The sequence below is a fragment of the Sus scrofa genome, chromosome 17 (genome assembly GCF_054392235.1).
Source record: "Sus scrofa isolate SSC_HxYL_T2T_F1_AM1 chromosome 17, Sscrofa_HxYL_maternal_Yorkshire_Landrace_v2.0, whole genome shotgun sequence".
NCBI classification, from domain to species: domain Eukaryota; kingdom Metazoa; phylum Chordata; class Mammalia; order Artiodactyla; family Suidae; genus Sus; species Sus scrofa.
In genome coordinates this window covers 56,363,220-56,382,061 of record NC_139399.1, presented here as the reverse complement: position 1 = coordinate 56,382,061, position 18,842 = coordinate 56,363,220, and the positions used below count along the sequence as shown (strand labels likewise).

The 18,842-nt window shown below is 41.6% G+C and overlaps 2 long non-coding RNA genes across 4 annotated transcripts in view; one reads left to right on the top strand and one right to left on the bottom strand.

Annotated features, from left to right (window-relative positions):
- Positions 1-18,258, top strand: part of LOC100624414 (uncharacterized) — a 58,718-nt gene extending 40,460 nt beyond the window's left edge. Inside the window, exons 6-7 of the long non-coding RNA XR_014832467.1 lie at positions 15,772-15,847; positions 17,206-18,258. This is a non-coding gene — a long non-coding RNA (uncharacterized LOC100624414). The remainder of the gene's footprint in view (positions 1-15,771; positions 15,848-17,205) is intronic.
- On the bottom strand, positions 298-12,531 carry LOC102159694 (uncharacterized). Of its 3 annotated transcripts, XR_014832475.1 has the most exons (5): positions 12,259-12,366; positions 11,974-12,075; positions 8,714-8,840; positions 8,086-8,184; positions 1,848-3,349 (listed from the first exon to the last, which is right to left on the bottom strand). It is a non-coding gene; the product is annotated as an uncharacterized LOC102159694 (long non-coding RNA). The 3 variants fall into 3 exon arrangements; XR_014832477.1 differs by lacking the exons at positions 8,714-8,840; positions 12,259-12,366 and adding an exon at positions 298-988 and having other exon boundaries at positions 2,278-3,349; positions 11,974-12,134; XR_014832476.1 differs by lacking the exons at positions 8,714-8,840; positions 12,259-12,366 and adding an exon at positions 12,415-12,531.
- Positions 18,259-18,842: the final 584 nt, after the last annotated feature.

Sequence of the window (18,842 nt, the reverse complement as noted above, 5' to 3'; positions counted from 1 at the left end):
AACTCTTACTAGAGCAATTTTATTGGAGCTTAATAACTCTTCAAAAGAGTGACTGTGAGTATTCAATATAAAGGATTTAAGGACAAAATTAAAACTGGACATGTGTATAATACTGTTATATTCAGGTGTTCCAATATAGACATAAGTCATTCATGACTATCATTTTTATTGTATTGCAAACACTGTGCTGTTAGATGTAGTTTATAAATGGGTATATTAAAAATTGGAAAAATCCACCATAAAGTGATTTTTATATGGAGTTTTTCAATCAAAATGCCTTGGATGACCAACATTTCATAACTGATGCCTTTTTATTTCTTTACCTCTTAATTAAGTTCAGACAGTTGAATCAGAGGCTGAGATTGGCTTTTAGTCAGTGAAAACCCCAAGCAAACATGGCAACATGTGGGGGTAGGAGAAGAATGCTAGTTTTGGGTTTTGCTTTTTTTTTTTTTAATGAGAGGCCTATTTCTGTAAGAAGTCTAATGATGGCCTATTAGTGAATGCCAGCTTTTCAGAACAAGTTTTTTTTCAGTCTTACATTCAGTTTCTGTCATTCTCTTTCCTGTCATTTGGATTCAAGTATTGGAGTGATGGACTGGTGGAAGTTATTGTGGGTCGTCACTATACGTATGCCATTTAATTTGCTTTTCCTTGGATTTTAGGGGCCAGAGTAAGATGGGGAAGGTGGTGGGATGCACATTAGTCTTCAGTCTTTCCTTCGTCTCCTTAGGTTACGAGGTTGTGTGTTCCCTTAGGCCAGTAATGTGTCTATTTTCACCACCGTGTTTATCATCTCATTTCTATGTTCTCTGCTACTTCTGAAATATCTTTCAGTTATTTTTCAGCCAAGTGCTGTTAGTTTCAGCTCCTCTGACTTGAATCCAATCAAAGTGAAATGGGTCCTGCGTAGGCACAAGGTTTGAGTACCTTGGGGAGTCACGTACGTCTCTTTAGAAGATTAGTGAATTGGACTTGCAAGGCTCACCTGGGAATCCAAAGCCAAATTTTCTTAGGAGAAGACATAGTAATATCAGAAGGGTGACAGGCAATAAAGAATAACTGAGTGTCATATTCCCAAAATTGTGCATTGGAAATAGGCCCAAAAGACTTGTTAAACTATACCCTCTGCCTTAGGCTGGACAGAGGAATTTTGTCATTAATAGTTGAAAGAATTCACCCAGCAGTGTGAGACAGATTCTGACCTTGTGTCAGAAATCCACTACATAATCGATGCTCAAAAGGTTTGTGTTTACTTATTAGGCCACTAAGAAATATAGTTACTTTCAAGTAAAACATTACCATAAATAGGTTCACCGTGTTCGGAATGGAAAGCCAACAGCCTTCTGCTGCAGCCAGTCCACATCATTTTTCTCTAAATAGATCTAAGGTGACTAATAATCCCATGAGATCGGATATTTGACAAAGTAGAAACATTGTCATTCCCAACACTTATATTATAGATGTTAATACTCCTCACCGCCAATCCCTATTGTAGTTTCAGAATTGAACAAGTCAATTAAAGCTTTTTTTTTTTTTTTTCCTTTGCAGATAGGATTTTTCTTTGGTTCTAATTCTAGAAATAGGGTTCACATCACTTACGTACGTCCCTTGGGTTGGGTGTACAGTTTCCTTTTTTTTTTTTTAATGGCCACAGTCATGGCATATGGAAGTTCCTGGGCCAGGGATCGAATCCAGGCCACAGCTGTCACCGACACTGCTGGTGCAGCAACACCGGATCCTTTAACCCACTGCCCTGGACCCACATTGAACCTACACCTCTACAGTGACCTGGGCCACTGCAGTCAGATTCTTAACCCACTGTGCCACGGTGGGAACTCCAAGTCTTTTTATCGTTGACCCTACTGCCTCTATTTTTAAAACTTTATTCCTGATCTGATTTATTCATCCATGGGTAAGATAATAATCTAAAATTATTTTTTCTTATTACATGAGGTCATCTTAGCTTTCTACTCAATAGAGGGACTATGATAGAGGCAAGGCCTTGGCTTATTTCAAATTCTAAGCTGAATCTTCTCAGTCATTTTGCTGGTGGATATTTCAAAGATTCATGGTCAAAGTAAAAGAAAATACCTCTATAATCCTGTGTTTCTTTGCAAAATATGTTAAACTTCATATACTAGTTTTCTAAGATTTTTAATTTAGTATGAATTTTGATGAATAAGAATTGAGTCTTATAATCAATACGGAAAGAGATTTAGCTATAACCAGGTCTCTGGATGAATTCTCAGGTGTTTAGTAAAGAACATGTGATACCTGAAGACCTTTTCGGTATTTCCATGACTTTAGACGTTCGATTTCCTGTGAATTTTCTCATGTTGAAGAAGGTATGACCTTCTTTTAAAAGCTTTTTTACAACAATTACAAACAAATGGTGTTGCCTCTGAATGAGTTCTTTTATGAGCGTTAAGAATAGATGAGACTCTGAAGGTCTTATCACACTGGTCACATCTATATGGCTTTTCTCCAGTATGAATTCTTACATGCTTGATAAGGTCATAGTGAGTGATGAAATTCTTCCCACACTCTTGACAATGAAAAGCTTTCTCTCCACTGTGAGTTTTTTTATGCCGTTTCAAGACATCTTCTTGGGTATAGCTCTTTTCACACAGATCGCATTTGAAGGGTTTCTCTCCAGTATGAGTTCTCTGATGTCTGCTGAAAAAGGAGTAGAACCTAAAGCACTTGCCACATTCTTCACATTTGTACACTGATGATTGAGTGTGCGTGACCCGATGAGTCGCCCGATGTGCCGTGAGCTCTGAACGACTGTCAAAGGTGTCTTCACATCTGCTACACTGAAAGTGTTTCCCTGGCATATGAATTATTTTATGTCGTTCCATGGTTCCCTTTTGGCTAAAGGCCTTTCCACACTCATCACACTGAAAGGGTTTCTCTCCAGTGTGAATCCTCTGATGCTTAATAAGGAGTGAGTAAAAATTAAAAGCCTTGTCACACACATCACAGTTGTGTCGTTTTGCTCTCATATGCTTTTTCTGGTGTTGCATAAATTTTGAAGCTCTCGTTGAAGTATGTCCACAATTATTACATTCAAAGAGCTTCTCAAATACGTGAATGTATCGGTAAGTATTAAATGGATGCCTAAAGGCCTTTGCATACCCATCCTGTCTGTATGGTGTCTCTACTGTGTGAATTTTCTTATGTTGAACCAAGTGTGAGAGATGGCTTAGGACGATCCCACAGTCATCACACTCATGGCTTTGCCTTAGGCTGTTATATCTTGGCTGTTCATTCAAGTGTGAGCTCTGTCTGAAGGCATGCATGGGTTCCTTCAGTTCAGGAGAAAAATCCAGAGTTGGCTGGCATGCTAGTGGGAAGACAAGAAGAAAATGAAATCAGACTCTCACATCACAGTATAAATCACAGTGAGCTATGGGGAGGGGCAGGGGATGTAAAGATACAGTGGTTGTGGATTAAGGAGGTGGCAGGATGTGATTGGGGCAGTGTAGGGGGTGAAGAGTGAGTGCAGCTGTGCAGTTTGAAGATACCATTTAAAAGTAACACCAGTATTTTTTAAATACAATCCACTGACATTCTTTGAACTGAATAATTTCTCTAAGAATTACCTATTAAATTGTACACTAAAAATTACACTCAGTAGATCTTTTAACCATAGATTTTTTTTTTTTCTTTTTGGCTGTGTCTATGGCATGCAGAAGTTCCCAGGCCAGGGATCAAACCTGAACCACTGCAGTAACAATGCTGGATCCTTAACTGCTAGGCTACCAGGGAACTCCTAGCCTTGGATCTTGAATTAATATGTGGTTCAGTATAAATAGGACACTAATTTTAATGCTTTGACACTGAAAATGCCATACTAAACTTATCCATTGATTTCATTACAAGGAATTTGCATTGTGTCCATTTGTTAAAGAGAGATCCATTAACTTGTATATAAACCTTTGTGAATTTAATCACCAGTATACTATCTTTTTAAGTCACAGAATTACTCTTTCAAAAAAGAATCTCAATTTTTTGCAACATGTTAAACCATAAAAATATCACATCTTGGGAGTTCCCATTGTGGTTGAGGGGTAACGAATCTGACAAGCATCCATGAGGACGCACGTTCAATCCCTGGCCTCTCTCAGTGGGTTAAGGATCCGGCGTTGCTATGAGCTGTGATATAGGTCACAGATGCAATTCAGATCTGGTGTTGCTATGGTGTGTAGGCCAGCAGCTGCAGCTCCGATTTGACCCCTAACCTGGGAACTTCCATATGCCATAGGTGCAGTGCTAAAAAGACAAATAGTAATAATAATAATATCTCATCTGTCAGACAGTTATTATCAAAAAGACAACAAATACATTATTAAAAAAAAAAAAAAGACAACAAATAGGAGTTCCTGCTGTGGAACAATGGGATTGGCAGCATCTCTGCAGCACCAGGACACAGGTTTGATCCCCAGCTTGGGACAGTAGGTTAAAGCATCCAGCATTGCTGCAGCTGAGGTGTAAGTCACAACTGTGGCTCAGATCTGAACTCCATGTGCTGCAGGGTGGCCAAAAATGGAAAAAAAAAAAAAAAAGATAACAATCTTCATGCTCTGGGGATGTCATATACAACATGATAATATAATTAACATTGCTGTCTGACATATAAAAGTTATTAAGAATATATCCTAAGAGCTCTCATTACAAGACAATTTTCTTTCTTTCATTTCGTATCTATATGAGATGGTGGGTGTTCACTAAACTTACTGTGATAATCATTTCATGATGAATTATCATGCTATACGTCCTCACCTTATAAGGGGCTCTACGTCAGTTGTGCCTCTATAAAACTAGGAGAAAAAGAAAAGACTCCTCCACTGACAAAAAATATAAGTAGTATTTAGTATCCTGTTACTTGCCTGTATCCCAACCATGGATAATGCTACTCTAGTCTCAAACTGATGGATAAGATATTGCTAACATGGAACAGGATCAGGAAGTCATTTTAAAAATAAAGTAGGACACAGATCCAGTGCAATCCCTATCACATTACCAGTGGCATTTTTCATAGAACCGGAACAAAAAAATTTTAATTTGTATGGAAACAAAAAAGACCCCAAACAGCCCAAATAATCTTAAGAAGAACAGAGCTGGAGCAGTCAGGCTCCCTGACTTCAGACCATGCTACCGAGCCACCTGAGGTTGTGATCATTTATTTGCACCAAGATCACTGCAGTTTCCAAAAGAACCTAAGTACCTGTCTTTTTCCGTAGCTTGCCAGATTCAGTCAGTCCTCTCTGGCAGCAGTCTAGATTTTCTTACAGCTTGCCATGAGACTACTGTGCCTGACACTGCCGGGATAGACACCCAGAATATTTCTTCTCACCCATGGTTCAGTCGTTTCCCTTAAGTAAATACTTGTCAATTTGTTGTATGCCCTTGGTCCACTGCCAGAGTCCTGAAATGGCTGTTTCACAATTTTGTTCAGTTTTATCATTGCTTTTAGGGAGAGGATTTGCTAAGCTCCTCATTCTGCCATTCTGGAAGTCTTACTAGGTAACCTAAATACTAAAGGTATTGGAATCTGGCTACATGAACCATGGGTGTTGGCCTGTGGCTGCAATAACCTAAGAGATATGTAGATCTTAGTAAATATTCAGTTGATAATTTTTATGGTAAGAACTAAATGGTAATTCAGCTCTGACGGAATGGTGTGATTAGGGTCATTTCTTATGTGTTCTTTTTTGAAACTTTATAGATTAATCTTTTGAAAATATTATTCAAGGAAAGAATGTATTTCTCCTGTTTTACATGAGCAATCACAGCCTAGGTTATGCTGTCTTGCAATCAAGTTTATACATTGACTACTTTTTTTTTTTTTTTGCTTTTTAGGGCCCCAGCTGCCACATATGGATGTTCCCAGGCTGGGGGTTGAATCAGAACTACAGCTGCCGGCCTACATCACAGCCACAGCTACAGCAACTTGGGATCCGAGCTATGTCTGCGACCCCCACCACAGCTCATGGCAACACCAGATCCCTGACCCACTGAGAGAGGCCAGGGATCTTGCCCACATCCTCATGTATGCTAGTCAGACTCGTTTCTGCTGCGCCACAAGGGGAACACCTTTTTTTTGGACATTGACTGCTAAGAGAGGCTTATTGTCACTTTAAGGGAACAATTTTTATTTTATTTAGTTGTCTTTTTGTCTTTTCTAGGGCTGCACACGTGTCATATGGAGGTTCCCAGGCTCGGGGTCTAATCGGAGTTATAGCTGCCAGCCAATGCCACAGCCACAGCAATGCCAGATCCAAGCCGAGTCTGCAACCTGCACCACAGCTCACGGCAACGCCAGACCCTTAACCCACTGATTGAGGCCAGGGATCGAACTCCCAACCTCAGGGTTCCTAGTCGGATTCATTAACCACTGAGCCACAATGGGAACTCCAAGGGAACAATTTTTAACCCAGGAGATGAACATCTGCATATTATTTGGGATTCCTGTGAATGATTCTCCAATCACTTTAAAAATATTTTTCATCATTTTTAATATATCTGATTTTCATATATTTTTTAACTTACTTCTTAGGCTCCCAGCTCACATTACAAACTTATTACAGCCTATCTCCATTTGATTGATTCCTTATTCTTTGAATTTAATTATGCTAAGCAAAAATAATATCCCCCTACTATATATTCCCCTTAAGTTAGGCATCAATTAATGGACAGTGACTTCTTGCAAAATTCTTAAAATTTTTAGAGGAAATTACATTTTACTATCTCTGAACTCTGTATTGGACTTAACATGCTTTCTGACCAGAAATCCTGGCCGTTTCCACATTGGTATTTATGATCACAGCTTCTCTCCCCCATTTGACATAAACTTCTTGATAATGTATGAAGTTTGTTTCAGTTTCCTTTTTGCTTATTGCTTTACCACAAACATTTTTTGAAAACCTTCTCCACAATCATTTGTTAAAATATTTGTGATACTCGTGATTTGGGGGATTTGGGGAGTAATCATTCTTAATCATTTTTGCTCATTGAAACTGTTATCCTGTTCAGAAATTCATGTATCTACCCATTTAGTAATTTTTTTTTTTTTTGTCTTTTTGCCTTTTCTAGGGCCACTCCCGCAGCATACGGAGGTTCCCAGGCTAGGGGTCTAATCGGAGCTATAGCCGCCAGCCTACACCACAGCCAGAGCAACGCAGGATCCGAGCTGCATCTGCAACCTACACCACAGCTCACGGCAACGCTGGATCCTTAACCCACTGAGCAAGGCCAGGGATCGAACCCGAAACCTCATGGTTCCTAGTTGGATTCGTTAACCACTGCTCCATGACGGGAACTCCTCAGTAAAATAAAATTTTAAGAACAAGAAATTAGCTGCTTTGATCCATATCTGAACATGAAAGGAAGGTCTAAGCTTTGAAGGCAGGCTATAACGGATCCATCCCATGTGCCACACCCACAACTCCCTCAGGACTAAGGAACCTCTTCCACCTGTTGGGAGCAGGGGCTACACATGGCTCACAGCTGAGTAACTCTTGAGTCATTGCCCTTGACTGAAGACAGCTGCCCCAAGCAAATTCCCCTTCTCCCTGATGCAGCCAGCAGCCACTTGAGTGCGGAGGTGCAAGGGTCCAGCCGCTTAGCCTCAATTCCGAACAACTCTGAAGGACCATCCCAGGTTCCAAATTGCCTGGAGAACTGGCTGAAACCTCTGTTGCAACTGTAGTTCAGTTTCTTCCTTGGCCCAATCCAGTTTCCCCTCACCCTTCACAACTGTTGTTCCCCCAAAGAACTCCAAAACCTCCTGCATGCAAATTTCAGGTAGAGTCTGTTTTTCCTGGATCCTGAGCTAAGTCTAAGGTATTTGAAAATTTATACATATAAGCAGGTGAGAGTGTCTCCCTCTGTGAGAGCTATGACAAGAGGGGCTGCAGAAAAACAATGAGATAAAAAGAAGATCCACCATTCTCCTCTCCCCTATACTGAAACCCATGCAGAGAGCTCCTCCTTCATCACCTCTGAGACCCCAGGTTCCTTGGACCACTTAGAGTGGGAGTTGTGATGACTCTCACCTGCTTACTGCTTATCAGTTACCTGAGCATGGAGCAGCTGTTGCTTCTTTTACCATCAGCATCCAGCCATCACTGTCTCGCTTCAAAGAAGACATCACTTTTGCTTTAAAAGCCCATTGCCCTGCGTGTAAGAAAACAGAATGATCTTTTCAATGCTTTGATGATCAGAGATTTTAAACTCAATCTTTTGGCCATAAGCAAGATGACGACAAGTCTCAGTTGGCTTGAGCTATCCCAGCGTAATTTGTGACATTCCTTTTCACTTCCAGACACCACCTAGGATGGAAAAGAAGTTAGGTATTGACACGTGGGAAGGAAAGAGATCTCACAGGAAGCCTGGGAGCCTCGTTCTCTCATAGTGCTGCCCACAAACCACCTGTGTTTTAAGAGGTAGTTCTCTGGGGGTTGGGGGTCTGTAAGAGCCTTGGGACTGTGATCTTGGAAAGATGTGTGAAGTTGTGAGGAAGCAGAAAGAGGAAGTTTGAGTGCTTGTAGCATGCGTGTGCTCAGTCTCCCTTCAGAAAGTTCCCACAGTTTATTTAGGGAGGTTAGGTAAGCTCTTCAAGAGCTCTATAGATATTTGTAAAATACAAAAAAAAAAAAAAAATTTCAAAATAGGCAGCTTATCAGTGGGGAAATTTGATTCTTACCCAAAGTCATCATATGTTTGTAGGTGTCCAGTATCACCTGCTTGTATAGGCTTTTTTGATCAGCGTTTAAGTATTTCCACTCATCCCAAGATAAGTCAATGAACACGTCTTTAAATTGTACTGACCCCTGAAATAACAAATACTTTGATTCTCCAGCTGCCCATATAGCCGTATAGAGAGATCAGTCTTAGTGTTTGAGACATAAAAAAAAATACGAGACTTATGTGAGCATCAGCTGGGTAACATGGTTGATTCAGGGGAGGGGGAGACATTACCAATATCAGGAATGAAATAGTGGCTATCACTGCAGGCCCGCCCGACATCAAAAGGATATTAAGAGAATACTATGAACAATTCTACGCACATATATTTGATAACTTAAATGGGCCAGTACCGCAGAAAGCACAAATTAACATACCCAGTAGGAAACAGATCATTTTAATATGCCTAATGGAGAAATGAAATTCATAATTTCTTTTTCAATTTTTTAACGTTTTATTGAACTGTAGTTGATTTACTGAATTCATAATTTTTAAAACTCTTGAAAGATAACTATCCAGGCCCAGATGATTTCACTGAAGAATTCAAAACTGTTTAAAGAAAAAACTGCTACACAAGCTCTTCCAGAAGATTGAAGATGGGGGGCCTACTTCCCAATTCATTTTATAAAGCCAGTATGACCCTGATATCCAACCAGACAGTGACAGTTTAAAAAAACTTGCAAACATTGCTCATGAACATAGATGCAAAAATCCTTAAGCTTCTAGCAGATGGAATTCAGCAATACATTAGAAGAATTGAACATCGTGCCCAAGGGACATTTATTCCGAGAATGCAAGGCTGATCCCATATTTGAAAAATCAGTGTGACTTACTGTGCTCATTTCCTAGGACATAACAGAGCGCCACATACTGAGTGACTTAAAACCACAGAAATTTTTCCTGTCATAGTTATGGAGATTATAAGTCCACAGTCAGGGTATCAACAGGTCCATGCCCTTGCTGACACCTCTAGGAGACGATTTTCCCTACTTCTCCCCATTTCTGGCGACCCTAGGCTTTCCTTGGCTTCTAGCAAAGTCTGCCTCTGTCTTTACATGGCTGTCTTCCCTTTCTGTCTGTGTCTTCACATGGTGGTATGTTCTCTCTGTGTGTCTCTTTTCACATTTTCTTCTTCTTTTTTTTTTTTTCTTTTTGTCTTTTTGTCTTTTAGGACAAAACCCCACGGCATATGGAGGTCCCCAGGCTAGGGGTCCAATCAGAGCTGTAGTCACTGGCCTACACCACAGCCACAGCAACACCATATCCGAGCCACGTCTGCGACCTGCACCACAGCTCACAGCAACGCCAGATCCTTAACCAACTGAGCAAGGCCAGGGATCAAACCTGCATCCTCACGGATACTAGTCAGGTTCATTAACCCCTGAGCCACAACGAGAACTCCTCAGCATTTTCTTTTATTAGGACACCAGTCATAATGAATCAGAGCCTACCCCAATGACAGCATCTCGACTTGATTATATCTACAATGACTGTATTTACATTATAGGGTCAATATAAATGTATTTATGTTACAAATAAGGTCACATTCATAGGTACTAGGGGTTAGGACTTCAGCATATCTTTTTGGAGGACAATTCAAATAACAGCATCTACCATATTAAGCTAAAGAAAAAATCACATGATCATATCAAGTGATACAGAAAATCTTTTGACAAAATTCAATGCCTATTCATGATTTCAATCTCAAATAAGAACAGAGAAAATTTCTCAAAGAAGAATACCAATTTAAAAAACTCTATAGCTCCTTTATTATATTTAATAATAAAGGACAATGTTTTCCCTCTAATATCAGAAACAAGGCAAGGATGTTTCTTTTCACCACTGCTATTCAACATAGTAGTGGAAGTTCAAGACAGTGTGATGAGGCAAGAAGAGGAAATAAGAGGCATATAGATCCTCAAAGGATAAACTGCTCCTATTTTTAGATGAAGTGATAGCCTATCATGTAGAGAATTCCAAGAATCTTTAAGTAACTTTAGGAGTTGCCGTTGTGGCTCAGCAGGTTAAGAACCCAACTAATATCCATGAGGAAGCAGGTTCGATCCCTGACCTCACTCAGTGGATTAAGGATCCTGCATTGACACAAGCTGCCTTATAGGTCTCAGATGCAGGGTGGATATTGTGTTGCTATGGCTGTGGTGTAGGCCAGCAGCTGCAGCTCTGATTCAACCCCTAGCCTGGGAACTTCCATATGCTACAGGTGTGGCCCTAAAAAGAAAAAAAGAGTAATTTGGTTGTATATGCATATATCCTGGCATTTTAAGATGTTCATTCCGTTATTCCCAATTGATGATTTGCTTTGCTCCAGATAAACAGGAAGTCTCAGAGCGCTAGAGACAACCTCTGGCATGAGAATTCACAACTCTGGCAATTCTAACAATTCTAACAAGCTCCCTGGTGATGCTGCTCTTTGAGAGACTCCCTAGGACTTAAACGTAGGCTATCTTCGGCCTCAAGATGCCCAAACTTTAGGGAGTTCCCGTTGTGGGCAGCCGAAACGAATCCAACAAGAACCATGAGGATGCAGGTTTGATCCCTGGCCTCACTCAGTGGGTTAAGGATGTGGCGCTGCCATAAGCTGTGATGTAGGTCGCAGATGCAGCTCGGAGACTGCGTTGCTGTGGCTGTGGTGTAGGCCGGCAGCTATAGCTCCAATTATACCCCTAGCCTGGGAACCTCCATATGCCGCAGAGGCGGCCCTAAAACACACACACACACACACACACACACACGATTCTCAAACTTTAGCAGCATCTGAATCACCTGGAATGCTTCTTAAAACACAGGGTGCTGGGTCCTACCTCCAGAGTGTCTGACTCAGTAAGGAGGGTGGGGAAGGGCCCAGGCATCTGCCTTTTTAACACATTGCCAGGTGATGCTGATGCTGCTGACCAGCACTTGCTATCCAGCTTCACCCCACTACAGTGGAGCCCCTAATAAATTCCCCAGCCCTGCTCTTAATAGTGTGTCTTCTGATACCCCTTAGTCAGTAGTTTATTGAATGAATGTGTGAATATTGGAAGAGAGAAGGCAAGAGAGGAGATCTTCCACTTCCTGACTCGTTTCATCCGAGGAGACAGAGGTGGAAAACATACCACTTGACGTGGCCTCTTAGTATGAAAGTCCAGGAAACCAGAAGCCAATGTGTTAGGGGCCGGATATCGGCATTTCAGAAAAGGAGACAAGAAGGTAACTCACCTGGGTCATCACTTGGGACAAGATTTTTAAAAACGAAAGAGTCATTTTATCCTCCCCCTTCTCTTGCTGAGTTCCCTCCCTGGAGAAGAGCAGAAGCCACACCTTGGAATTGAAAACAGAGTCAGGAGAGGCCAGAAATACCACGACCCCTTTCCCAGCCCGCAGAGGGGAAACTCCTTCCAACGCTGAGCCCGATTCCCTTCCTCATCAACCCTCCGGTGGCCCCACGTGCTTTCTCAGGAGCCAAGACTCAGAGGAGAGGAGGCTGCCTCAGTGATTTAGAACCTGAAGCTGTCCTCAGCAAATCTGCCCTGAAAACGGAAACTGCCTCCAGCACCCACGAGATGGGAGAAACACCGCTTCGCAGAAATGGAAATCAGCTGCTCTGGGGACTCAGCCACCCCTCCCGCCCCTGTTTATATACAGAGCGGATGAGCACACCCAGGATCTTCTAGTTTCTTGGTCAGGGCAAGTCTCCTGCCTGCGTATCTCCCAGCCCTCCTGGCCCACATGTAAGGAGGACAGGAGGATGAGGGCGGCAATTCTCAATAAGCGCTTGCGCCAGAATCCCTTGGAGGGCTTGTTAAAACATCCGTTGCTGGGCCCCAGCTCCAGACTTTCTCAATCAGTAGGTCAGGTGTGGGGGCCAAGAATTTGCATTGCAGTTTCCAGGTGATGCCACTGCTGCTGGGTGAGAATCACACTTTGAAATCCAGTAGATTAAGGAATAAGCAAAATAGAGGCTGAAAAATTATAAATAGTCTTTGATAATGCCTGCTACGTGCCTCATTTATGATGTCTACAGTACACACAGACCCAGCAGGGCTTGTGACCCATTTCCCACTTGAACCTTCGGGAGGAAGGGTCTCACCTGGTGATCCTCACCTTCACAGAGTAGCTGCTGTGGACGAGGGCACTTTGGGCAGGGAGATGGTGAACAACAGCCATCAGCAACAAGGTGGGTGTGTGGGGGGATGGCATTTGATGCTTGCCCCAGGGCAGGGCGGAGGGCGATGAGGGGTGGGGGACAGAGGCTGGAGTGGCCTGGGAAAGAGTGACACAGGCACAGAGTATGGATGCCAAGACCAGAGGCCACAGAGGAGGGTGTCAGACCCAGACACTCACTTATACCCAAAGGCCAAGCTGAACACATGATGCTAGCAATAGATGCAGCAAAACAGAAGTCAAAACCAAAGACCAGGCTGGATGAATTGACCTTGGCAGAGGCAAGCAGGACCCAGCCCACAACACCCAGACCAGACACCTCTTCCCTGTCCCATAGTCCAGAGCCTCCTGCACGAAGACAATTCTGAGGCCAAAAGGGGAAAGTAGAGAACTCTTGAGGGAAGAACCTGCTTAATATCACTTTTGAAATATGAAATAAAAGAAATTTATTCCTTAATTAAGGGATGGTTAAATACCAAAAGCTGTCCCCCTGAATGGGATTAAACGAATTGAATTTAATCATGAATGAGTTAAAGAGTACCTGCTATCACCACTTCCATTCACATCACTTGTATGTGGAATCTAATATTGTAATGAACTTCTTCATATAAAAAAGAAAAAACAGAAATAAAAGATATAAAGATTGGAAATGAAATTCTGTTTACAAATAGCATGGTTGTATACATAATAAATCCAAAGTAATCTACACATTGTTAGTTAATAAGTGAGTTTAGCAGGTACCTAGATACAAAATAAATATATTTTGAAATCAGTGATTTTTCTGTATGTCAACAATTAACACATAAAAATGAAAAATTTTAAATATTTTCTACTCATCAAAATCATTGCATACACAGGAATGAATCTAGTGAAAGATGCAGAAATCCTCGATGCTGAAAACTGCAAATACTTAGAGAATTTAAAAAGTACTGAGTAAAAGCAGGAATATACCAGGCTCTTGGACTTGACAATTAAAGACTACAATTTCCCCTAATTTATTTGTAGGTTTAATGCATCCTCAGTCAAAGTCCCAACAGATTTTAGTGTTAAACATGTCAAGTTGATTCTAAAATAGACATGAAAATGCAAGAGCATGGATGCAACTAGAGAGTCTCATACTAAGTGAAGTAAGTCAGAAAGAGAAAGACAAATATCACATCACTTGTATGTGGAATCTAAAATATGGCATAAATGAACCTGTCTACAGAATAGAAACAGATTCACAGACGTGAAGAACCGACTTGTGGTTGCCAAGGAGGAGTGGGGAAGGAATGGGATGGATTGGGAGTTTGGAGTTAGTAGATGCAAACTATTAGATGTTTAGAATGGATAAACAAAGAGGTCCTGCCAACTATGTCCAATCACTTGCGATAGAACGTGATGGAAGATAATACGAGGAAAAGAAGGTGTATATATATGACCGGGTCACTTTGCTCTACAGCAGAAATTGATAGAACATTGTAAATCAACTGTACTTTAATTTTAAAAAAATTTTAGGGAGTTCCCATTGTGGCTCAGTGGTTAACAAACCTGGCTAGTATCCATGAGGAAGCGGGTTTGATCCCTGGTCTCGCTCTGTGGGTTGGGGATCCAGCGTTGCCATGAGCTGTGGTATAGGTCAAAGACGTGGCTCGGATCTGGCATTGCTGTGGCTGTGGTGTAGGCCGGAGGCTCCGATTGGACCCCTAGCCTGAGAACCTCCATATGCTGTGGATGAGGCCCTAAAAAGACAAAAAAAAGAAAAAAAATTTTTAAAGAAAATGCAAGGGTCCAATAATGATCATGGTCAAATTGGAGAAAAAATAAAGCTAGGGGATTTCTGTTCCCAAACATCAAGATTTATTGTAAGTTATGGTATTAATCTCTAAAAAAATAAATTATGGTAGACAGGGCAGTGTGCAGGGGTCGACAAACAGACACATTAAACAGAATAGAAAGTCTAGAAATAGATTCAGACATCTGCGGTCATTCGGTTTTATACAAAAGTGTCAAATCAGTCCAATAGAGAAATGAAAGTCTTCCAACAAACGGTGCTAAAACAACAGAATAGACAGTCAGGAAATTCCCAAAGAACGTAACTAGTTTCGAAAGGAGCCCAAATGCACTTCAACAGACGTAGACTCTTATATGTAGTCTAACAAAGAGTGCCTAAGGCCTCCCTTTTTCTATGAAAAGCCTCTCTTGAGAACTCTCCAATTTGGCTCGTTAATCTCCAGTTTAGGAGGGAAAAAAAATCTGAGGAGCTGTTTTAATAGCCCTAAAGAAAGAGAATATAGGAGTTCCCATTGTGGCTTAGTGAATATGAACCCGACTAGTATCCATGAGGTTGTGGGTTCGATCCCTGGCTCCACTCAGTGGGTTAAGGATATGGCCTTGCTGTGTGCTGTGGTGTAGGTCCCAGATGCGGCTTGGATCCACCGTTGCTCTGTGGCTGTGGCTGTGGCTGTGGCTGTGGCATAGGCTGGCAGCTGCACGTCCGATTCAACCCTTAGCCTGGGAATTCCATATGCTGAGGGTGTGGTCCTTAAAAAAAAAAGGTATAAAAAAAGACACTATAAGTATCAGCAATTCTGCTCCTTCAGGCTGAGCTACACCAGAAAAACATGCCTCCATGTGTACGTTGTGATTATAGAAAATTGTGTCTGGAATGTTTGGGGTATGAATGTTCCATACACTTGATGTCTGTAAAATTGTATTCTATTTATTCTGGTGTTACTACAGTATTTACAGTGTGTGTGAAGCTATATTTTATAACAAATGGAATGTGTTTGTCTTGGCCTAGATAAGTGCTGTGTATTTTATGACTGTACTTGCAGAACCTATTGAGTGGATCTCTTCAATCCTTTCTTTAAGGATGAAGATTATGCCTACGACTCTTGCTGTGTTAGAAGATATGTATGGATATATGGCTTTCCCAAGCTCAATAATGGTAAATAACCCACCAGAAATTTCTTCTGCTTAACACTTCACACCTGTCCATTATCAATCAGTTTGCATTTAATCACCAAAATATATCTCAAATCCATTCCCATCTCTCCTTTGCCAGAGGCAATCCTAGTCCAGGTTCCTATTGCAGTTCCTTTGGAACGGAGTGTCTGCTCCTCCCCTCTTTCCCCGCTCAAGGTGGTGGGCTAGGGATTCCCAGTGTCCAACTCTCCTCCCTCTGCCGGTCTCTCCACTTTCTAGGGCCAGTCCTGAGCCACTCTGATTATTGCAAGTACTCCTTTCCTTTCTTCTCCTCTCCTCTCCTTTCCCTTCCTTTGTTTTACTTTACTTTCTTCTTTCCAAGGCAGCTTGTAGGGAAAAGTGGTGGCAGGATTGGCCCCCATGTGTTGGAGGCAAAGCTTTGAGACCACCCCATGCAGGTGAGAACCTAAAACTCTGTTTCAGAGCTTAACCTAAAGTCTCTCTAGAGAAAAGCTGACTCCAGTAGACCTTAGCCGGAGATTTGCCCTCCAGGGCTGGAGGAAGCTGAGGTAGGTAGGCTTCATTGCTTTTGTTTCTTTCTCAGAAAGTGTCCTCTGTGGATCGGTTATGACCATGGAAATGTATTTGAACTCTCTTTCCTGATGTGTGTGTGCTTATCCTTGCTTTCTCCTCACAGTAATTTGGTAAGCTGTACATTTGCTTTACACACGTCTCGGTAAGGGTGTTGTATTTCACAAATGTTGAAAGTAAAGAAATCAGGTTACCAGGATTGATTGCATAAGTGCAGAGCGCCGGCTAGTGAAGTGCTTGACGGCGGCTGGAATGATCACTGACTTCGTTTGTTTCCCTGATGAAGACCACACAGTGATCATCTACAGAGCCTGTGGTGGAACCGAACGTGCCGGGCTTCAAATCCCAGAACTGCCACCGAGATGCCTTCTGACCTTGATCAAGTTATTTAACCTGCGTGCTTTTCAGTTTCCTCTTTCCAAAAATGGAGGTGTTGTTATGAGGACCAAATGAGATTAGGAAGGAAAAGCGTTACCCTTGCTCCTCAAAATGTGGTGGGGGTGCAGCAGTACGGGCATTGCTGGAGATGGCTAGAAATGCAGAATCTTGCCCCCCCAATCCATCGGCTGAATAGAAATTTGCATTTTAACAAAGTTCCTCAAGAAATTCTATACACACTGCCTAGGACATAATAGGCACATAGGCATCCAATCAGTGTTAGTATTGTCAGTTTTGTTATTATAAGATTCTAACAATAATAGTGCTTAACTATGTCAGCCTTTGCAGATAATGAGGTTAGGGTTTAAATTCTCATTTTATTTTATTTTTTAGGAATTCCTTCTTTTGCAGGGGGAGGGAGTGCTGCACCTGCGGCATGCGGAAGTTTCGAAGGTAGAGATCAAACCAAGCCACAGCAGTGACGATGCCGGATCCTTAACCTGCTGTACCGTCGGGGAACCCCTAAATCCTCGTTTTAATAAATAGGAAAACTATGGCTCATCGGGTGAAGTGAAAGTCATAAAGCTAGTGAATGGAGTTGCTGAGATTCAAACAGATATTTTACTCTAAATTTCATTATCTTTTCAATATGTTTATGCCTAAGATAAAGGGGGAAATGTATACATCATTTTATCCTTGACATCAGTGTATCCCCCATGCCCACATAACAGTAGAGAAAATTTTGAATTAATCTTACTATGTGGTGATTGCATTTCAAAGGATCAGTGAGGATCTGAGCCCCTCCTAACCTCTTTAGTCTGGCTCTGTCATCAGTAGCCCAGTTTAGAGTTGATAGCCCCATCTGAGATTTAGTTTGTGGCCCCAGTCAGAGGTTCTAGATCAAGATCAAGTTCCTTTGACCCCCAGGCCCAGGTCCAGCTACAAAGCAATACAAGCTCAAGAGAAGGAAGGAGACGGTTCTGAGAGCACCTTGGGGAGCACCCTCCCTAACCTGAGATGTTTTAGGGCAGAATAAAAGAATCCCTGGAGCAAGTAGGTCCTAGATAGCTGTCATTACAGCAGTTCTTGATTCTCCGACTTATAGTGAGCAAGGCTAGGATAACATCACCACATCCGTGAGCCATCAAGTACAGTGTGACAACAGAAGCTTGGGCAAACTCTCAGAGGGAAGAGGGAAGCCAGGGCAAAGGGGGATGGATTAGGGACAAGTTCTTAGGGACATAAGCTTTATTGTGGGGTGTTTGAAAAGTTGGTCTTGGAATAGGAGATCACCGACCCCGACAGATGAAATGTATCTCCACTCCTCCCTAACTATACCCCAACTTCTATTTTCCACTTCTTTCCCGATTCTGGCCTGGTCCTAACCAAACCTGATTGCTTTTTTTCCCTTGATCCTGGCCAGAATGAAAGAAAAAAAAAAAAAGTTAAAAAAAAAAAAAAAAAAGCTTTTCCTTTTATCTATAGAAGCACTGAAAGGTAGTACTGAAGTGGACTTCATGGATTACCTACGTCTTGCTCCTTGCTTAAAACAGCCATGGAATTAGGGTAGAATGAGTAGATGCCTTTTCTAGGATCATGCGTAATGTTAGTGACAGCACTAACGCTAGAAATTGAGAGGAAGCCACTGCCGGTGCTTTTAGGTGAAATAAATACGTTTCTAGAAAAACATCAGTTATCAAAACTGATAACAAAAGAAATAGAAACTCTTTAACAATTTTGAATTGTTTTTAAAATTGAATCCCATAATTTAAAATTTGGGGTCCCAGATATCATGGCTTAACAATTCTACCAAATATGTAAGGAATAACCCAATATTTCAGAAACTGTACTAGAGAATTGTAAAAGAGGGCACACTCCCCAACTCATTTTATTGGCCTGCATAACCTTGATATCAAAACCACATAAAGATAATTTAAATCTGAAATTAGAGATCAATGTCAGGAGTTCCCCTCATGGCTCAGTGGTTAACGAACCCGACTAGGATCCATGAAGATGCACGTTTGATCCCTGACCTCGCCCAGTGGGTT